This window comes from Calliphora vicina, chromosome 3, assembly GCF_958450345.1.
Source record: "Calliphora vicina chromosome 3, idCalVici1.1, whole genome shotgun sequence".
In the NCBI taxonomy this organism is placed as follows: Eukaryota; Metazoa; Arthropoda; class Insecta; order Diptera; family Calliphoridae; genus Calliphora; species Calliphora vicina.
In genome coordinates this window covers 83414979-83436916 of record NC_088782.1, presented here as the reverse complement: position 1 = coordinate 83436916, position 21938 = coordinate 83414979, and the positions used below count along the sequence as shown (strand labels likewise).

At 31.4% G+C, this 21938-nt stretch overlaps 1 protein-coding gene across 2 annotated transcripts in view; it reads left to right on the top strand.

The window, feature by feature from the left end:
- The window catches only part of Klc (kinesin light chain), a 331732-nt gene that overhangs the window by 289622 nt on the left and 20172 nt on the right, over window positions 1–21938 (top strand). The gene's annotated exons all lie outside the window — the stretch shown is intronic.

Below are 21938 nucleotides of genomic sequence, written 5' to 3'. Positions count from 1 at the left end.
TTATATATTAACAAGGAATTCAATATTTATAATACATATACATGGTTTTATATTATAAAGAAGAAAATGAAACACATTTCAAGAAATTATTAGTTTTAAAATCATTTTTATAACAAAAATTTTTAAAATTCATTTTCTATCAAAAAATTAACAAAAAAAAAACAAAGAGATCGATATCAGGTATAAAAACTTATTGCGAAACTTAGTTTTTTCTAAAATAATACTATAAAAATAGTATGCAATTTAAATGATGAGCTTTTAAGCGATTTTTTTGTTCGTTTTTAATAAAACTTGATGTTGAAAAACCCGCTCGCTGAATGTTGAAGTTGGACAGATTGTTAAAAGGCAGTTATATAAGATTTCCAGCTTTTCCGTTCTTTTGTTGCATTTTACAGGTATATAAAATCATCATATAATGACGAATGCTGTTTTCAGGTCTTTTTTGGATTTTGTATACTACTTATTGTGCTGTTTAAATCGGAAATTAGACTTGTAGAATTGTCAATTTCAAAACTTAAATCAACATCAGAACTACAACTAATTCTTCATTCAGCTCATTGCATGGAAATAAACGATTATATAATTTCACGGCAAACTCTTTGGATTCTGCTTTGGTGGAGTATTTCAAAATGTGGTCATTAGTTGGGTACTTTCCTGAACTTAAGTAAACTATAAGGGTGTTTACTACTTTTATTCTGCGTTCATTAAGTCTTATCATAAGCCTTTTTCACAATTATTGTGCATTAGACATTAGACATGCCCTTAAAAAATAGATTTGCTTTGGATGGGTCTTATTTTGTTCATTAGCAGCTAAAACTAACTACTGCAAAATTTAAGTGCAATCGGATAACTAGAACACGTGCCGGAAATCGATTGAAAGTTGTAAAATTGGGTAAATAATGGTACTTTTTCCGATATCTTAAAAAAATTCCATATTTGAATACTGTTTTTTAAACATTTGCAATAAACCTAAGCTTCTAGAGAAAATTATCTTTCTAACAAGGTATAAAATAATAATTTCTAATGAAAAATAACAAAGTTATACGAGTTTTATCTGACCAAATATTGAGCAAAAAGTGCTAGTTTACTCATATTTTACTCGCATTTCTATTGTTGACATAGTTGTTTACATAACTTTTGCATGCTAAACAGTGAGCAAATAATACAAAAATGACGTTTTTCTTGAATATATGACGTAGGGAAATGCTAATAACTTGGTTATTTTAACTCATGCTTTATACATTGTTAGAAAGATAATTTTCTCTAGAAGCTTAGGTTTATTGAAAATATTTAAAAAACAGTACTTAAATAGGGACATTTTTTAAGATATTTAGGAAAAAGTACCATTATTTACCCAATTTTACAACTTTCAATCGATTTCCGGCACGTGTTTTAGTTATCCGTTTTCACTTAAATTTTGCATTAGTTAGTTTTAGCTACTAACGAACAACCCATCCAAAGCAAATCTATTTTTTAAGGGCATGTCTATTGTGCATATTTTGTGGTATTAAAGAAAAGTCTAGCAAAGCATGATTTACACATTTCCATATTCTTAAAACATTTTCAATCATTTTTGATAGTGAATTCCATCTGTGTTTAACATCGGATATTAACTTTAACTCTTTACCGTCTTGGTTTTTAAAAAAAAAATTTTGAAGCCTTTTTTGTTTTTCATTCGATTTATTGAAAATCTTTACATATTTGCGTAATTTTTCTACAACATCTCCCACTTCGGAACAGACATTAAGAGAAGCATCTATGTCAATGCCAATTTCAAATTCTTCATCTGTTTTTATTTCCGTCATCTTCTAACATTTCTTCGTTGTCATCAATTTCCTCAGTAGAGTAGAGTAGATAACATCTACTACGCACAAATGGATGGCATGATTCATGCAGAGCTGTGACTCCGGCAAAATATTTGTACCATATTTTTTCATTACCGCAGCTCCGTCATGTGTTGAAGCGACGACATTAGTTTCAAGTGACAAGTTAAATTCATCCAGTTTTTGTTTTACTAAATATTCAATATTTACTGCCGTACCACGAATTTTAATTTCCTCCAAACCCAAGTTGAACACTTCATGTGTACGTTTTGTAGGATTATATGACCGTAAGAGACATTAATATATTTTATATTTGAGTTGTCACTCCACTCATCAACTATTATTGAAAATCTCCCATTTTGTTCTTTAATTAGTATAAAATTGTCAATAATTGCCAATTTTTTAGTTTTATAAAACTGTTCAATCAAACTCCAAATTGTATTCTCACTTTCTGGCATTTTAAGTCCTTTCATTTTTAAATAATCTATTATTATTTTCGAATTTTTTACGGCTCTTACCGACATACCATCTTCCGAAACGCATCTAGCAAAAATTTCAGCGATGTTTTTTTAACCGGTAAATGGAATTTTTTCAACATTTGATGATGACGGCGCCTCTTTGCCTCATTGCGAAGGTGATTTATCAGTCCGGATGTGGATGATCCCCGGCAGCTCAAAATTTTTGGGCATTTCGTGCATCTTGCTGTTTGAGACTTGTTGTCATTTTTTGTAAAATATTTCCAAACGCTGCTCATTTCTAATAAAATAGAAAAAACTTTAAATTATTTATTAATTTATATACAATTTTTGCTTACCTTAGTATTTTTAAAAACATGTGAACAAAATTTATATTTAGTTTTTTTTTTTAATGTGCACAAGAAAATATAAATCAAATTGATGGATATTTTAAATGAAGCTGTGTTTAGCTTGCATATAAAAAAGTAATAAGGAAGGGTTCAGAATAAAAATCTAGAAAAATTATATAAAAGCCGAACATTTTTATATAATTGTATATGTATCATATAAAAGAAGATAATTTTAAAAAACCGGTTATTCCGGCTTGTCGAATATTTCGAAAATATGAAATATTCGAAACCGGTCGGTTTTTAAATGTTCAAAAAACCGGTTTTCGGCTTCGGTTTTTGAATACTCTATGTATGATACATCCGAGACTCATTTGATACTCTCAAAATATTTTCAGTGTTTTATATAACAGTATTAACAATGCTTACTTAATTTTTATATTGAAATTTAATGTTCTTAATTTTAAAATTCCAAGTATATATTGGTAATTCCGAAATATGCATCTATGCGATATCCGATAATAGTATTAAAGATTTAAAAAAAATCCAATATGGATTTTCAAAAAAATAGCAACAGATTTGAAGGTTTAAGGTTCAAAAGCCATTAAATGTATAAGGAAGACTTGAAAATTGAAAGAAAACCTGGATCAGTAGTGCGATTCACTAACTTTTAACGAACCGACAATCGTAATGTTTATGACATAAATAATCGCTTGCAGTAACGATAGTGTGATTCAGTAATTTATTTTTAACGATTGTTTAAGACAGGGGTGCCCACAAGTTCCTTATGGAAGAGTAAACACCAATACATTTAAAGAAAAACTACTTTTTATTCAATATTTTTTGTTGTTAAAACCAATTCATACAAAGAAAAAAGAAAAAAAAACTCACTTTCAAAACACACATTTTTAAAATATCATACGATAAACAAAAACAAAATCTACATTGATGATCGCAGTCGTCAATGTTAACCAGCAAGGAAAAAAGTCTAAATACACCCTACGATTTTGAAGTTTTAGAGAATTAGTGGCGATAATTAAAAAAGATGTCATAGCAATGTTTAAGGTATTTAATATTAAGACCATTTGAAGTAAAAAAGAATGTGAAAAAATGTAACATAGAAATTATTGGGAAAAAACATAGAAATTAGCGGGAAAAAAGTCTACATACAACGTAGTATCTTCTAACATAATATAATATTTAAAACAAAGAAAAGGAAATAACAGTTAATTTTGTTGATTTATTTAAATTTACAAACATTACAATTATTAAAGCGATAATTAAAGATTTTTTTGAATTTTTATCCTTAAAAATGATAAATTGAAAAGATATTCATATTCCAGTTCGGAATATGGTCGCAAATCTCCGAAAGGAAGATAAATTGTATGGAGAAATTGCTAAGACAACAAAATTAAGTCTGCTACTGTACATACGATCATAAAACATAATAACACCAATAGAACAGAAAATAAGCCAAAAGCTGGCAGACATAAGAAGCTTTCGAGACGTGATGTTACCAATATTTTGAAATTAGTGAACCAGGATTCGAAAATAAGCGCCCCAAAATTGGCGGGACAGATCGAAAAATGTTCCAATAACATTGTTACTCCACGAAAAATAGCAGAACATATCGCAAAAAACCACTCATTTCAACGAAGAAACGTAAACTTTGGCTTGAGTTTGATAAAGCTCATATGGACAAGGGTATGGATTTTTGGAATCGTGTTATATTTGCCGACGAAAGTAAGTATAATATTTTCGTAAGTGATGTCCGATCCAAGGTTTGGAGAAAACCAAACACTGCTCTTGATCCAAAGAATATTGTACCTATAGTCAAACATGGTGGAGCCAAAGTTATGGTTTGGGGTGCCATGGCGTCATCTGGAGTGGTTCGTTTGGTTTTTGTCGAGCGTAACAAGGACCGCTATTAATATAAAAACATATTGGAACAAAATATTAAGGCATTTGTTGATAGTTTTGGCCTGGGAAATAAATGGATTTTCCAGCAAGATAACGACCCTAAGCATACTGCGCACATTGTTCGAGACTGGCTTCTTTATTATGCCCCTAGACAACTATATTCACCACCCCAGTCACCAGACTTAAACACAATAGAGCACATATGGGACGTTTTGTAAAAATTTACGCCCACCTCCCATACAAAGTGAAAATTTAATTTTGACCTACGGCATTGATTTTTGGCACATAGCATTTTTAAACACTCGGAATCATTTGTGTGAAATTTGAAAAATATCCGCCCACTTCCCATACAACTTGTATTGAAAAAGTTTCATAACTCCCTTGATTTTTAATGCATCATCTCAATTTTCTCAAAAAATAAATATTATAATAGTAGAATGGCTCCTGAAAATATATACCTGATCCGCCCACTTTTACGCCCATCTCCCATAGAAAAAACATGAATAAGTAATTTAAGCATAGTCTTTTAATAATTTTTTAACATCATTATCGTACTCCAATTTTTTGATTTGCAGCTTTGAGCGAAATCTATTTATAAATGGGTCTGAACACAATAAAAGATTATGCATTACGTCTTCATTAGTGGCTACACGTCCAATTCTTCGCGAATGATGTAATCTATAGGCTCTATAGTCTTTATTCCTTGCTTCCTGAGCTTCCTCGGAGAGCATACCTGATACAAATAATCAATTAAAATGTAAAAATTCAAATGAAATCATTATTATTAAAATTAAATAAATTAAAATACCGTACCGTTAATCCTGTATTATTTTATTGATTTATTTTGAAGCTTAGCTATAAATATTTTTTGAAATAAAATTCATTCGCTTATGAACTGTCCACTGGTAAAGTTGACCAAATGAAAATGCGGCGTTTTTTTAAATAATAAAAAATAATACTAAAGAGGACAGATTAAGACTTTTATAGTCCGATTTGTCTCTTTAAATAAATAAATAAAAAGTATTACCCTGCTTTAACGTTGATCGACTGGCTTGGGTTTACTTAATAATTTAAGTATAAAAAATAATAAAATAACAAAACACCCAGGAAATTAGATAAATTTCTCCTTCCTACAACTAAAGAATTATGGCAACAACAACATGCATGAACGAAAATTCATGTTTTGTTACTTTATCACTTTATAGTTTTTACTGTTTTTTTTGGAAAGGAGCAGGTAGGAGCAGCTGATTTTTTTTAACTTTTAACTGAGACTTCAAGCTGTAATTTGATATCTTTCGTTAAACAGCGCTCCACAGCGCTAAAAAGATGCAGTCCACTGAATTGAAATTTTGATGTTGTTTATATTTTGTTCTACGAAATTTTTTATATGGCACTTTTTCCAACTTTTTTTAATGCAAATCTCATCTATGGCAATCGTCATTTACGAAAATATACAACAAAGTCAAATGATAAGTTTACTGTGATTTTACCAAAAGATTGAATATACAGTAAATTTGCATGCCATTTTAAAGAAGCGAACATATATGAACTTCGATCGTGTCTGTCCAAACAAACAATAAATATATCAGCCTAATATTACGGAATCGTAATATTCAGGTATCTGACAACAAAATATCAAAAAATTATCCAAATCGGCGAACATGAAAAAAATGAATTTCGGCCACTCTTCAACCAATGTGCGTCGCACAGTGGTATGAGAATAAAAAAGGGGGAAATAAATCTGTAACTTCTAAACCCTTAGACAAAATCCTCTATCCATTGATATATAACATGTCTACCTTATGGTTTTTACGTGTCAAATAAATTAGGGAAAACTTAATTATTCCGATTTTTAAATCGGAACACAAACGAAGAAATAGGATCATTTTAAAAATTGAACATACCCGAGGTGTCCTACTTTGGGAACCCCTGGTCCCGCTCCTGGTGGGGTCATGAGGTCCAAATTCAAACTTAAACTCGACTACACTTCCTCTTTGCGCATGTGAAATTTCATTCAAATCGGCGTAAGGGTTTAGAAGTTACAGATTTATTTCCCTCTTTTTTTATTCTCATACCACTGTGCGTCGTCTTATTGATGCCCAAGTTGTACCAACCAAATATAAAGAGTTAATTTTTTTTTTAATTTTATATAAAATTTTGAAATAATATTTATTTTTTGGTAGACTTTTTTTCTATGAATTTTTAATGTTTTTGTTATTATGGTTTATATTATGTAAATTTTTAATGTAGCAAGTTTTATAACTATAGCGAATATTAAAGGCATATAAGGAGTGAGATCGAAAAATTCTTAACACACGTTTTTCATTACATTTTTTAACCCAAGTATTATTTGAATTTTTTTTTGATCAAGTTACCTTTGAAAAACATGTCAGTTATTATGTGTAATGTCAATTATATTAATTTTTTTGTTAATCTGATTAAAATGAGTGACCAGAAAAAAGTGCGTACTGAAATTATTAAATATTTTCAACAAAACCCAACTTGGTCTTACAAAAAGTTGGCCAAGCATACAAAGGTCTGCCGTCAAACTGTTTCCAATGTTATTAAACAGTACCGGGAGAACTTGTCAGTTGATAGAAAACCTGGTTCAGGTAGAAGGAATGGTCCACATGATGTTTCTAAAGCCAAAAAAATAGAACGCATTTTCAAAAGAGCTCCCAACACATCCGGTAGGAAAGCAGCCCGGTTAGCTCAGTGCTCGGACTATTTGGTACGAAAAGTTAAAGCTAATGCAGGTTTAAAAACATACAAGGCTCAAAAAGTTCCTGACAGGAACGCTACTAAAAATTTAGAGGCCAAAAACAGAGCACGGAAATTGAAGTCAAGTTTTATAAAAAAATATTCTTGCTGCATAATGGATGACGAAACGTATGTTCTGGCAGATTTTTCGCAACTTCCAGATCAAAAATTTTATGTTGCTGATGCTCGAGGGAATGTTGAAGAAAAGTTTAGGACCCAAAAGCAGACAAAATTTCCCAGAAAGTTCTTGGTATGGCAAGCAATATGCAGTTGCGGCAAAAGAAGCCACTCATTTGTTACAACGGGCTCTATAAATACCGAAATTTACATCAAGGAATGTTTACAAAAAAGGCTGCTTCCATTCATAAGACTTCATAATGTGTCCACTTATTTTTGGCCTGACTTGGCATCCTGTCACTATGGCAAACAAGCCCTTGAGTGGTACAAGAACAATAATGTGGTATTTGTACCAAGAGAGGCAAATCCTCCAAACTGCCCGGAGCTAAGGCCAGTGGAGAGATATTGGGCTCTTGTTAAAAGAGAATTGAAGAGTACAAAAAAGGTGTCCAAAAGTGTGGTAGATTTTAAACGGAGATGGACTACATGTTCGAGCAAAGTGACAGAAAGCACTATAAAAACGTTAATGGAAGGGTTTCCGAAAAAGGTTCAAAATTTCATCACTAGTGATTAAAACTATAAAAATAATTTTTTTTGTAAATTGTAATAATAATTTCAATCAAATAAAAAAAAAATTAAAGCTGTAAGTTTAGTGGTTTCTTTTTTATAAACATATATGTATGTTAAGAATTTTTCGATCTCACTCCTTACAATTGCTTACCAAAATTTACTTATAGCGGAGCCCCAAGAAAACTCCAAACAAACAAAGAAATGCTATTTGTAGATATTGTTATCAGAATATAAATTGATTTTTTTTTGAGAATTGTTGGTGTGTTAGAAGGGGGGTTATAAAAAAAGTGAGGGGGGTGTTAATGGCAACTTTTTTAAAATGGAAAAGTTATGAGAAAGTGTTATGAGAATATAGATTGAGATCTTTTTTGAAAATGTTTTGTGAGTTGGTGGGAGAGGGATATTATCAGAAAAGAGGGGAGGTTGTATTTAAAATTGTTTGAAAATGCTTATTTTAGCATCAGGGGTCTCTACACAAAGTTTTATGATGCTAGATCCCTTGGCAATAATTTTTGCCGCAATTTTGGCTTTTGGACACATAGTGCAGTGATGTAGTGAGTACAACGTTGACTAGCAGTCGGAAGGTTGTTGGTTCGACACGTGGCTGCGACTTACTTTTTATACCCTTCACCTTCGTGAGAAGGGTATATATAAGTTTGTAATTCCGTTTGTAATTTCTACATTTTTCATTTCCGACCCTATAAAGTATATATATTCTGGATCCTTATAGATAGCGGAGTCGATTAAGCCATGTCCGTCTGTCTGTCTGTCTGTCTGTCTGTCTGTCTGTTGAAATCAGTTTTCTGAAGACCCCAGATATCTTCGGGATCCAAATCTTCAATAATTCTGTCAGACATGCTTTCGAGAATTTTGCTATTTAAAATCAGCAAAATCGGTCCACAAATGGCTGAGATATGAGGAAAAAACCAAGACAACCTCGATATCTAATGATATATATTTCAAAGACATTTGCAACGACGTATATAAGACCATAGTAAGTTGGACCTACAATGGGTCAAAATCGGGGAAAAAAATTTTGAACCCGATTTTTTTTTTTTTTTTTTTTAAAAATTGAAAAAACGAAAAAAAAAAATTTAAAATTTAAAAAAAAAAAATTTTTTAAAATTTAAAAAACAAAATTTTTTTAAATTTAAAAAAAAAAAAATTTTAAATTTAAAAAAAAAAAAATTTAAATAACAATCGAAAACTTTTTTTTCCAAAAAATTCAAAAAACAACTGGAAAAAAAATAAATTTTGTTTACCTAAAAATATTTAAAATTTTGAAGTATAATTTGGTGAAGGGTATATAAGATTCGGCACAGCCGAATATAGCACTCTTACTTGTTTTATTTATTTTTTTTTGTTAATAAATAATTTTATAAATAACTCTACTAACAAAACAATTTATTTCCGGTCAAAATGTAAAGGATTACTTTTGGGACATCGCGAACAAAAATAATTACTTCTTCCAGTAGAATAATAAGTTATCTAATCGTCAAATTCCTCTTAGTTTTGTCTTATTTTTTATATTTTTTTGAAAATTCTAATAAGTTAAGTAAACACAATTTTGTTTTCATTATTTTTACGATAGTTCCAGCCATGATACAATAATAGAAGGTAGTCTCACTTTCTCTTTTTGTCGCCATATTAACGTTCTGACGTTTAATGGAATTATGAAAAATTAAGGGTGTGAACTTAAATACGTCCCACATTTATGTTAAATACGTTCCAAACACTGTTAAACTAGTTTTTAAATCGATAAAAATAGATTTTTTCAATAAATATTATAAAATTATTGAATTTTATGGAAAGAACTCAATAAAAAACATAAACAAATTTAATTTTAAAAAATTAATTAATTATATAATTTTTTGGTGAAAATCCAATTTTTTCAAAAACATTTAACTCGAATACAGGGCTGGTTCCAGACATATACGATATAGTTTTGAAATCTACTAGTCCCAGGCTACTTCCACTCTGGCGGTGCCCAATTCATGTCTTCTATAAATTTCTTAAAAATTCACTTGACATTTCCATATATTTCATAATTTTTTTGTGAAAAACCAATTTTTTAAAAAAATTCTATCTCGATACAGGGCTGGTTCCAGACATATAATAAATTTATTTTTGGAATCTACTAGTCCCAGGGTACTTCCACTCTGGCGGTGACCCGATCGTGTCTTCTCTAAATTTCACAAAAATTCACTTGAAAATTACACATTTTTGATTAATTTTTGAAAAAAATTATATAATTAATTAATTTTTTAAAATTAAATTTGTTTATGTTTTTTATTGATTTCTTTCCATAAAATTCAATAATTTTATAATATTTATTGAAAAAATCTATTTTTATCGATTTAAAAACTAGTTTAACAGTGTTTGGAACGTATTTAACATAAATGTGGGACGCACACACTTTCAGGATTGTACTAAATTTATAAGACTAAGACTTGGACACACCTTCTGCACACACATCTTATATATAAATAGGCCACACGTTTTTTTGTGGTACACCTTTAAGTATGTTATTGTCCACCAATATTGATGAAACATATATGGTTTAAAAGGCTATTTTCTCTAGATTTGCAGAACATAATTTTTTTAAATTCTTTCCATAAATGTGGTAAAAAGCATTTAAAAGTGGTCGAATTGCGGCCACCGGTCGATCCTAGTACATATAATCCGATCCGATATTTCAAACATCTGCCCATTTTGTCAAATTGACCCTGTATCAATAGAACACATTTTGAAAACATGCTTTAAATTTGAAACAATTCGAAGAAACCTCTTCAATACTGATCCAATTTCCATTCTGTCTAATCCATCATTGGAAAACATAATTATAATTATAAAATTTTTGAAAATATGCAACATATTTAAAGATATTTAATAATTTTTTTTTGTTATATATAACTTTATTTGCAATCTATTTTTACAATAATAAGCAAATTTTATAAGTTTTAAAAATAACATGTCATACAGATTCCCAATGTAATCAATAATTTCAATTATATATGCATGTATTTGCATATATAGAGCTAATTTATATATAACGTGTAACATAATTATTACATTATTATTTAAAAAAAAATATATGTTATTTTAACAATTACATAATTTCATGGTTATTATTTTTAAATTCTACGATATTGTATTAAATAAAAGGGAGATCTAAAACATGTTTTCGTTTAAGTCTTCTGACTTCATCAGTCTCATCTAATAATGTGATTGCCAATATATTTGTGTGGTTACTAAGTCTTTCTAAATAATTGCAGCTAAATTTTCTTATTTCAGATTTTACAAATGGAATTTTTAGGTCATTATGTAATGCTTTATTTGTTATATAAAAAGGAGCGTTTGTTATTGGCCGTAAAGCTTTTGACTGAAATCTTTGCAATATTTCTATGTTCGAATTGCTGGCAGTTCCCCATAATTCTATGCCATAAGTCCAAATAGGTTTTAATACAGTTTTTAGTAGTAAAACTTTATTATCGAGAGTGAGTTCGGATTTACGTCCAATTAGCCAGTACATTTGTTTACATTTTTTGTCTAATTGCTTCCTTTTAGCGATTATATGAGCTTTCCATGTAAGTTGTCGATCCAGATGCAGACCCAAATATTTTACGATGTCACTATTAGCAATTGTAGTGCCATTGAGAAATACTGGTGGACAATTTTCTCTTCTTGTTGTAAATGTAATTTGATTTGACTTTTGGGTGTTAACTACAATATTCCATTTTGTGAGCCAATGATAAAAACAATCAAGTTGTAGTTGCATGATTCTAGAAGCTTCTGAAGGAGATTGATGAGAACATAAAAATGCCGTATCATCTGCATATGTTGCAACAGTAACGTCATCTCTTGTTGGCATGTCATAAGTGAATATGGTATACAAAACAGGCCCAAGCACACTACCTTGTGGGATTCCAGCTTCTATTTGTCGAATGTTGGATATATCATTATTAATTTTAACGTAAAAACATCTGTTTTTTAAATATGATAAGAAAAACAAATAAAGTGGAGCTGGAAGAATATTTTTCAATTTGTAAAGTAATCCTTCGTGCCAGACTTTATCGAACGCTTGCTGTATGTCCAAAAATACAGCAGAACAGTATTTTTTATTTTAAAAAGAATCTAATATCGCTTTTATAATTCGGTGACATTGTTCAGGTGTTCCGTGTTTTCTCCTAAATCCAAATTGATGATCAGGTATAATGTTCTTTTTATTAAGAAAAGGTTTTAGTCGCTTTAAAAGTAATTTTTCAAATATTTTAAATAAGATAGGTAGTAAACTGATAGGCCTGTAAGAGGACACTATATTTTCTTGTTTATTTGGTTTTAGAACCAATTGTGAGGGGAAATGCTGAAATCGTAAAATAGAGTTAAATAGTAAAGTTAGAAATAAAACTCCTTTAAATGGTAATGACTTTATTGCAATAGCATCTATTTTATCGTACCCTGGACTTTTCTAAATCAGTTCTGCACCATATGTTGTTAGAATTTTTAATAGGAACATTTCTTTTAACAGGTCTTTTAAGAAACTTAGTTGCGTTAAATAGCTCATGTTCTTTATTACTATTTTGAGGTTTCAGTTTACTGAGATAGAAATTTATACTATCACTTCTCTCTTTAGCAAGCATTTCAGAGCATAACTTTATCGCCAGGTTCCAGTTTGTTTTGTCCCTTGGATTTCTAGTACGATGCCAGATTCGTCGCAGTCTTCGAGATTGTCTAATCATTTCTCTTGTCGCAGCTGATTGCTGTACTTTACGACCTACATCCTGAGAACGAACTATTTTTGGGGTAGACAAAAGCGCTGCTTCGTGAATCAATAATGTAAAAGATTCAACTGCATCATCTAAATTTTCTCCAGTTTTAATTTCCATGTTGAGGTTCAAATTATTTTCAATAAATTCTCTATAGAAGTTTAGATTAGAGTAGTGTTTATAAACCGGTTAACCGAAAAACCGGTTTTTCATCGAAATCTCGGTTTTTTGCGAACCGGTTAATTTAAAATGTTGATTTTCGGTTAAGCGGTTTATCCGGTTTTTATCACTCGGTTAACCGGTTTTTAAAATTTGGGACTAAAATTAATAAATCTCACGTTTTTGTGTATTTTTAATATTCATTGTATACACATTATTGGTCTGATTTGAAACCTAAACTGCTGACTTACAATACAAACCTCTTTAGATTAATATTTTCTAAGAATTACAATGATCCTAAATAGTGGAGGACGATGAGTTTACTTAAAATCTTTTTAAGAATAAATTTCACATAATCAAACTATTAAAAATTAAATTCCGCATAATTCTATAAGTCTTGACTAAATCTTACTTATGATTCATTAAAACTTAGTGATGATTTTACCAAACGTTAAATTGAATTCGATGTACATACATAACTTCTTTCAATAAATTTGACTTCATTAGTGTGTTTTGTTCTTAAAATTTTAATTTATTAATCATTTCGTCAACTTTTCAGAAATATTACAGGAGAGACAAAAACGCTCTGAAATCCATTATTTGAAATATTTTTGAAATCTGATTATGGAGTTTTTTTTTTAATGACAAATAATCACAGCGAAGAAGAAGTGCGCTATAGGTCCTTTTTTGGGTCTTGTAACATTTTCTGTTTCATTTCACAGATAATAAATTTCAAAATTATCAAATATTTAATTAAACAATTTATGATTTACATTTTTCTGGTTGAAATTTAATGAATAAACCAATAATTAAAATAAGTATTATATATTTAGTAACATAGTTATACTCAATTCGATTGACTGAGATAATAATTTTGAAAGTTTTACAAAATAAATGGACTTAGCACTTTTGTATATTTATAGTTATTTAATATTAAACATTACTGACTACTAAAAATTAAAAATTTTAAAGCTTTATTTGACATTTTATGTTTTCTACACATATATGCCGGTTAATCGGTTTAACCGGTTTTTTCGATGTCGGTTAACGGACAAACAGGTTTTTTAAAAAGTCGGTTTTTTATAAACACTAGATTAGAGTTTCGTTTAATAAGTTTAACATGTTTAGGGGCTAGTTTAACATTAATATTGTTGTTGACAAGTAGAGGTGTGTGGTTTGAATTTAAGCTATCATCATTTAAAATATCAAGTGACTGTCTAGAGATGCCGCTAAATACAACGAAGTCAAGTAGGTCTGGAATCTTTGTTGAATCAGTGGGCCAATATGTTGGCCTACCTCCTGATAATGTGTTAAAATAATTTTGCAATATACATTTATATAATTGTTTGCCGTTTGGATTGGACAGCCGAGAACCCCACCAAGGGTGTTTTGCGTTAAAATCGCCAGCAACAATAAAACGATAACCTAATGATTTAAAAAAGTTTTCGTAATCTTCGCATTTTACTGTGTGTTTTGGTGGAAAATATATAGAGAAGATGATAGGAACATTATTGCAAATTACTTTAACACCGGTTGCTTGTAAATAATTCTTCTGATATTCTTCTGCAAGTTCATATAGGATATTAGATTTTATGAATAGTCCAGCTCCAGCGTGGGCTTTTCCATCAGGATGATTAGTGAATATAAAATCGTAGCCTCTAATTTTTACAAAAGACTTCGTAGTTAAATGGGTTTCAGAGATAAGAAATATATCAATATGTTTTTCTTTCATAAAATAATCTAGTTCAGTTCTAGTTCAGTTCGGACGTGTTTATTTTTACTCCGAGTTAACTCGTTATTTTAATGTATCTATCGGAAAATAAATATAAATATCACCTGTTTATTATTTACGCGAAAGGACGCTTTTATTTTAATAATATTATTAAATAAAAAAATGCATACGTTACAGTTAATGTAGACGAAAAAAATATAAACAAAACAAACAGAAAAATAGATGACAACTTGTTTTTAACCGCCAAACCTGTTAACCGCGCTCGTTCTTGTTCCCCCGCATTGACAACAACTAATGATTGTCAAACAAAAGATCAGCTTCAGATACGAAATCCACCACACTAACTACAAATAAAATTAACCCATTAAGCGGCGCTATACCCAAGATTAGTCAACCATTAAATAATGATAATAAATCCCAAATACAGGTTGGAATGGACCGGTATATTACAGTATTAAAACGGGCACGAAGTCCCAAGTCCTCGAAAGCGGCACCCTTGGCCAAATAATTCGAATCCACTGGTTCAGAGCCTGATCTCATTAATAGGAGAGAACTATTTTTACGTAATCCCAATCAAGAAAGGCACGATTCATAAAACTAAAATACAGGTCAATAGTGAAAACGATTATAGAAAGGTTGTAACATATTTTGAAACTCAAAAGAAAAGTTTTTACACTTATCAGCTGAAAGGAAGCAAGGGTCTACAAGTTGTAATAAAGGGTATTGACTGTAATGTTGAACCACTCGAAATAAAGCAAAGCTTAGAAGATAAAGTTTATAAGACAAAAAATGTGATAAATATTAGAAATTGCGAAAAAATACCCCAACCACTCTTCCGTGTTGAACTTGAACCCGGTGACATAAACCTGAAAAAAATGAAACACATCCCATATATAATCTGAAGTACTTATTGCATCGTAAAATTACGGTAGAAGAACCACACAAACGATTTGGCCCCGTCCAATGTATGAATTGCCAAGAATATGGACACACCAAGGCATATTGCAAATTGCCACCAGTATGTGTCATTTGCGGGGAGTTGCATAACACATCCCAATGTAACAAATCTAAAGATGATCCTAAAATAAAAAAATGCAGCAATTGCGGAGGTAACCACACAGCAAACTATAGGGGTTGTCCTGTCTACTCAATTGTTAAAAAATCACAAAGCCAGAAACCAAAGATTTTCCCCGCTCAGCCATTAAATAACATCAATTTGAACTACCCCCCGTTGCAACAGACATATGACAACAAAGTAACATATGCAAATGTACTTAGAAACAACCAAACTCAGCCGCAAGTCCGTCAACTCCAAAACGAAAATATGAACCCAGAGGTAAGAGAGCAAACGCCAATTTTCAATTTTACCCGACTAGAATCTACAATAGAAACTCTTGTGCAATCGGTAAATAACTTTACAAACTCAATGAGTAACATGATGCAAGAAATGCTTAAGATGCAATCAATGTTATTGCAGGCTGTGCTTAACAGACCATGAACTGCCTAAGAATATGTTTTTGGAATGCAAACGGCATACTCCAACACAAAAACGAACTCGAATATTTTTTACGAAACCAACAAATTGATGTAATGCTGGTTTCTGAAACTCATTTGACGTCCAGAAGTTCATTTCGAATAAATGGATATGTAATATATGACACCAAAGATCCCAGAGGTAGAGCATGCAGAGGCTCGGCAATTTTAATAAAAGCTCGAATAAAACACTACTTAATGTGTGATTTTTGCGAAGATTATCTTCAAGCTACTACAATCTGTCTTGAAGATTTTCATCGAAACTTAGTGATTTCATCGATATACTCACCCCCAAGATTCTCAATTACAGAAAGTCAATATAATAGATTTTTTAAATCACTAGGCCCCCGTTTCCTGGCTGCTGGCGATTATAATGCTAAGCACACATTCTGGGGATCACGACTGATTACACCTAAAGGTCGTGTTTTGTTCGACTCAATTTCTAAAATGGGTTTGCATGTGCTTTCGAGCGGCCAACCTACTTACTGGCCTACTGACCCACGAAAAATACCGGATGTTATTAATTTTAGCGTGATGAAAAATATCCCTAGAGAAATGATTCAAATTGAATCCTCGCTGGAACTATCTTCAGATCACTCACCCACTATTATTACTGAGCCCCCTAGAAATTGTATCCCCGACTGGTAATTTAGCGATGGCAGGCACAAGAATAAATTGGCTCAAATATAAAAAATACCTTAGTACACATTGCTCGGAAAACATACCGCTAAGAACACCAGAAAACATCGATCACTCTCTTATCAATTTCGATAAAAATCTCAAACTGGCTGCTCAACATGCTACCCAAACCCCCCGACAAATCAGATATAATATAATTAATTCTGCAGATGTCGAACGGCTCTTAAATGAAAAAAGAAGATTTCGCAGAGAGTGGCAATTGCACAGATCCCCCTAACTAAAATCGAAGCTTAAAGATTGTATAAAAAGACTTAAAAAGCTCTTGGAATTTCGAAAAATGGAATCATTGAATAAATATTTAGAAATCCTGGACGCAACCCCGCAATCGGATTACTCATTATGGCGAGCAACAAAAAGTCTTAAAAGACCCGTTATATGTAAGTCCCCCTTTCGAAATTCAAGTGGTGGTTGGGCAAGAAATGATACTGAAAAAGGGAATCTGTTTGTTAATCATTTAAAAAAAGTATTTACACCGAACGTTTTACACCCCTACGTTTTGAGATTCGAGAGATCGAAAATGCTATTGCTGATTTAAATCCCTAGAAAGCGCCTGGTATGGACAAGATCAGCAACAAGATGCTTATGGAGCTACCCCGGATAGCAATAAAAATAATTCTTTTTATTTTTAATGCTATATTACGACTTGAATATTATCCTCCAGAATGGAAGGTTTCACTGGTTACCATGATACCCAGCCGGGAAAAGATCACACAAAAGTAGAATCATACAGACCCATCAGCCTATTGTCTAATATATCAAAGCTATTTGAGAAGATACTTATGAACAAGTTGTACCCGATGTTAACTGAAAACAATTGTATTCCGAATCATCAATTTGGATTTAGAAGAAAACACAGTACTATCGAACAAACCCATAGACTTGTAAACATGGTCAGAAAAGCGTTTGAAGAAAAGAAATACTGTTCCGCACTCTTCATCGACATCTCTCAAGCGTTTGGCATGCTGGATTAATATACAAACTGAGTCAAAATTTACCAGTTAAATAGCTGTTGGAAAGCTATTTAACTGGTCGAACTTTTAAGGTTAAAGAGGGAAACTTTTTAAGTACTGCACAACCCATTGAAGCTGGAGTCCCCCAAGGCAGTAACCTGGGACCTTTTTTATATTTGATCTATTCGTCTGAGATGCCAACTAACAATCGCACTCATACATCAACATTTGCTGATGATACTGCTATTCTAAGCATTCATGAAAACCCTCAAGAAGCGTCCCGTTACTTACAAAACCACATATTTCAATTAGAAAAATGGTTAAAACAATGGAAAATTAAAGTCAACGAGCAAAAATGTACACACATTACATTTACATTGCGTAGAGAATCATGCCCCCCTATTCATATCAATAACCAAACAATAATTCAACAATCGGAAGTGAAATACCTCGGAATACATCTCGATCGTCGCCTTACATGGAAAAGTCATATAGATGCAAAGTTGACTCAAATGAAATTGAAATCAATTCAAATTAATTGGCTTATTGGCAGAAACTCCACGCTTAGTTTAGATTGTAAACTTCTACTTTATAACATGATCATAAAACCGATATGGTGTTATGGCATACAGTTATGGGGCACGGCCTCAGCGTCAAATGTAGAAAAGATCCAAAGACGCCAAAACAAGTTTCTAAGAATGATCACAGTTGCCCCCTGGTATATCAAAAACGCGAATATGCACAAAGATCTAAACGTGCCCATTGTAAAAACTGAAATCTCGAAAAATGTACAAAAATATTTAATAAAACTTTAAGTTCACCCAAACCCGCTGGCCCGCAACATATTAGATAACCGTGGCCACACTCGATTAAGAAGGAGGGACACAGCAGACCTAATCTAGAAGGAAGAATGCCAATTTAACCAAAACAACCATAAACACAAAATTTTTTCGTCCGGCACTGGCTGAACTAATTAAATAATAATATTAGATATAAGATTTGAACCACTTATTGTTAGTTCATTAAATAATGAAGATACAATAAATAAATGATGAAAAAAAAAAAAATAATCAATTTCATTCAGTTTATTCATTATACTATTCGCATTCCATATTGCTATTCTCAAGTTTACTTGCATAATTTGTTTATAAGAAGGGACATCATGTTCAGAAGTGTATTTGTTTATTTAATAAATTTTCTATATTTTTCATAATGTTATTGTTTAGGTTTTGGCTTGTTACATTAGCGTAGGATTCACCAACGTATGTATTTTTATAGTCAGTATTAGAACTGAATTTCGAGTTAGTATTCATTTGAGGAAAGTCACTTCTGTTCATTGAAAATTGCTGATGGTTGATTGGTCGCCTTTCCGATAGTTTTTTCTTTAACATATTTTGGTAAACTTCACATCCTCTATAACTTGCAGTGTGTTGTTTCAGACAATGGACACATTTAGGAGGAGTTTCAATGTCATTTGGACAATTAGGCGTAGGATGACTAATACCGCATTTTACGCAAACAAATGGTTTTTTGCAGTAGGTTTTTGTATGACCGTATTGTTGGCAACGGTGACATTGTACTATATCATTTGTGCTTTTGGGGGCTTCAATTTGAACTACACACTGGTTTATTTCACGTATTTCAAAAACCTTTTTGAAACCTACGTTGACTCGGATCAACGTCAACGTAGAACATTTGTACACTGAGGGAAAAATGACGTTGCAAAATCGACAACGGTTGGTGTCATTTTGGCACCATACGGTGTCACTTTTTTTTCGACACCGTACGTTTATAAATTGTAAACAAACGGGTACGAATCGACAACGCAATGTTGTTAAATTAAACGCCGACGCATCTCAACGTGAGTTGCTGACAAGTTATTGTCAAAGTGTTGCGGCGAAACTTTTTGCTCTGCTTTGTTTTTATAAGTGATTTTTAAATTTTATTTAGTCTGCTTTTACACAGGGCAAGTTTTCTTGCGCAAGTCTAGAGTTTATAGGAGAGAGGCAAGAAGAAAGAAGAGGGGTACACACTTGCTTGTACTGGCAAGTCTCTTCAATTCTCTTTTGTTTTCTCATTTTCACTATGGCGTCTATTAGGTTTTGACATACAAAATGGAAAACAGACTTGCTGTGTGTAAACAGTCGAGCAAGTTTAAAAAGAAATCGAAGAGACTTGCTTCAAGTAAACTTGCTGTGTGTAAAAGCAGTCTTACATTAAAAAAGTGAAGTGAACTGGTGTCAAATCGTACACGAACGGTGTCAAATCGAAAAGGAATGGTGTGAATTCGACAACTGAATGGTGTAATTTTTTCGTTGACAAATTGACACCGTTCGTGTACAATTTGTGCACATATGGGGTTGATACACTATTGACACCGAATGGTGTCAAATCGTACACGGATGTGTTCATTTTTTCTCTGGGTGTAATGGCTGTTTAGTAAATCTACTTTTTACGTTAGTAATATTTCTAACAAGGTGACCTTTATATAAAAGATCTGCTTTAATATCTTTTATCTTAGTAGAATAATGTAGACCTTTAATTACAAATCTGTAAGATCGCTGACTTTTTACACTGAGGGAAAAACGGCGTTGCAAAATCGACAGCGGTTGGTGTCATTTTGACACCATACGTTGTCACTTTTTTTCGACACCATACGTTTACAATTTGTAAACAAACGGGTACGAATCGACAACACAATGTTGTCAAATTATTCGCGACGCATATCAACGTGAGTTGCTTTTTATAAATGTGTTTTAATTTAATTTACATAAAAAAATTTAAAATATTTTAATAAATAATAAATAGTGAATGGTAATAGTGATGCAAATAAATGGTTTAAAAACCAAAATATAAAAGAAAGTGTAATTGTGTTTGATTGCGAATTTGTGTTGATGCAGATGAAGATCCAGACAGTGAAGTCAGTGAAGATCCAGGCAGAGAAGACCACCAAATCCAGTGACGACATACAACTCCAAATGGAAATTTATAGTTTTTATATTTATTTTATATTTATGTTTTATATGTATTGTATTAAAAAAAAATGTAAAAAATAAAGAAATTGTAATTTATATTAATTACCAAAAAAATAGAAAGGAAAAATTGTCAGGTGTCAAATCGTACACGATCGGTATCAAGTCGTCAACTTATGGTGTCAAATAGACAACGGTTTGGTGTCAAATCGTACACAAACGATGACAAATTGTCAACGGTCTGTTATAAAATCGTACACGAACGTTGTCAAATCGACAACAGATGGTGTCAATTTGGCAACGGAATGGTGTCATTTTTTCATTGTCAAATTGACACCGTTCGTGTACAATTTGTATACATACAGGGTTAATACACTATTGACACCGAATGGTGTCAAATTGTACACGGATGTGTTAATTTTTTCGCTGGGTGTAACTGATACGTATGATAGCTAATGCTGTTGTCATCAAAATATTTTACTAAGTTTCGATAAGATTCTATTGATTTTATATTTAATTTAACTTGACCGTCATTTAAGGCTTTATAATTAAATTCAGTATTGGCAATCACACTACTTACACATTTAATCATTTTATTTATATTAATAACATTATTAATAAATATTGGTGGCGGCTTTGCAGTAGTTTCAGCTTCATCATCATTAGCATCATTATCATTAGTATCATCAACGTCATCATTACCATCGATATTGTCTTCTTTGTTGTTAGCAAGTTCAGCAAATTTATTAACATTTGAACAGCTTGGTTTATCATCAGTATACTTTTGTTTTTTTTTTGGAATATTTACTATTTTATTTCATGTTTTTTTTTCGTTTTGTTGTAGCATATTGCCAGTTAAGTAAATTATCTTCACTAGAACTCAAGTCATCATCACTTTCTGTAGTCATTGCTGTAGCAATAGTATATGTTTTTGTTATTTTTTTTTGACAGTTACTTTTAATGTAATGCAGTGAAATGCAATTGCATGCAATGTAAATTATAGGTTCTAAAAAGAACACACTAATAATGCACTTATGTTTTTTTATATGTTTTATTTGTTTTTGGAAAATAAATGATGAAGTCACAAAAGTAAGTACTCAGAATACGTCTGTTTACTTTGAATAACTCAACGCGA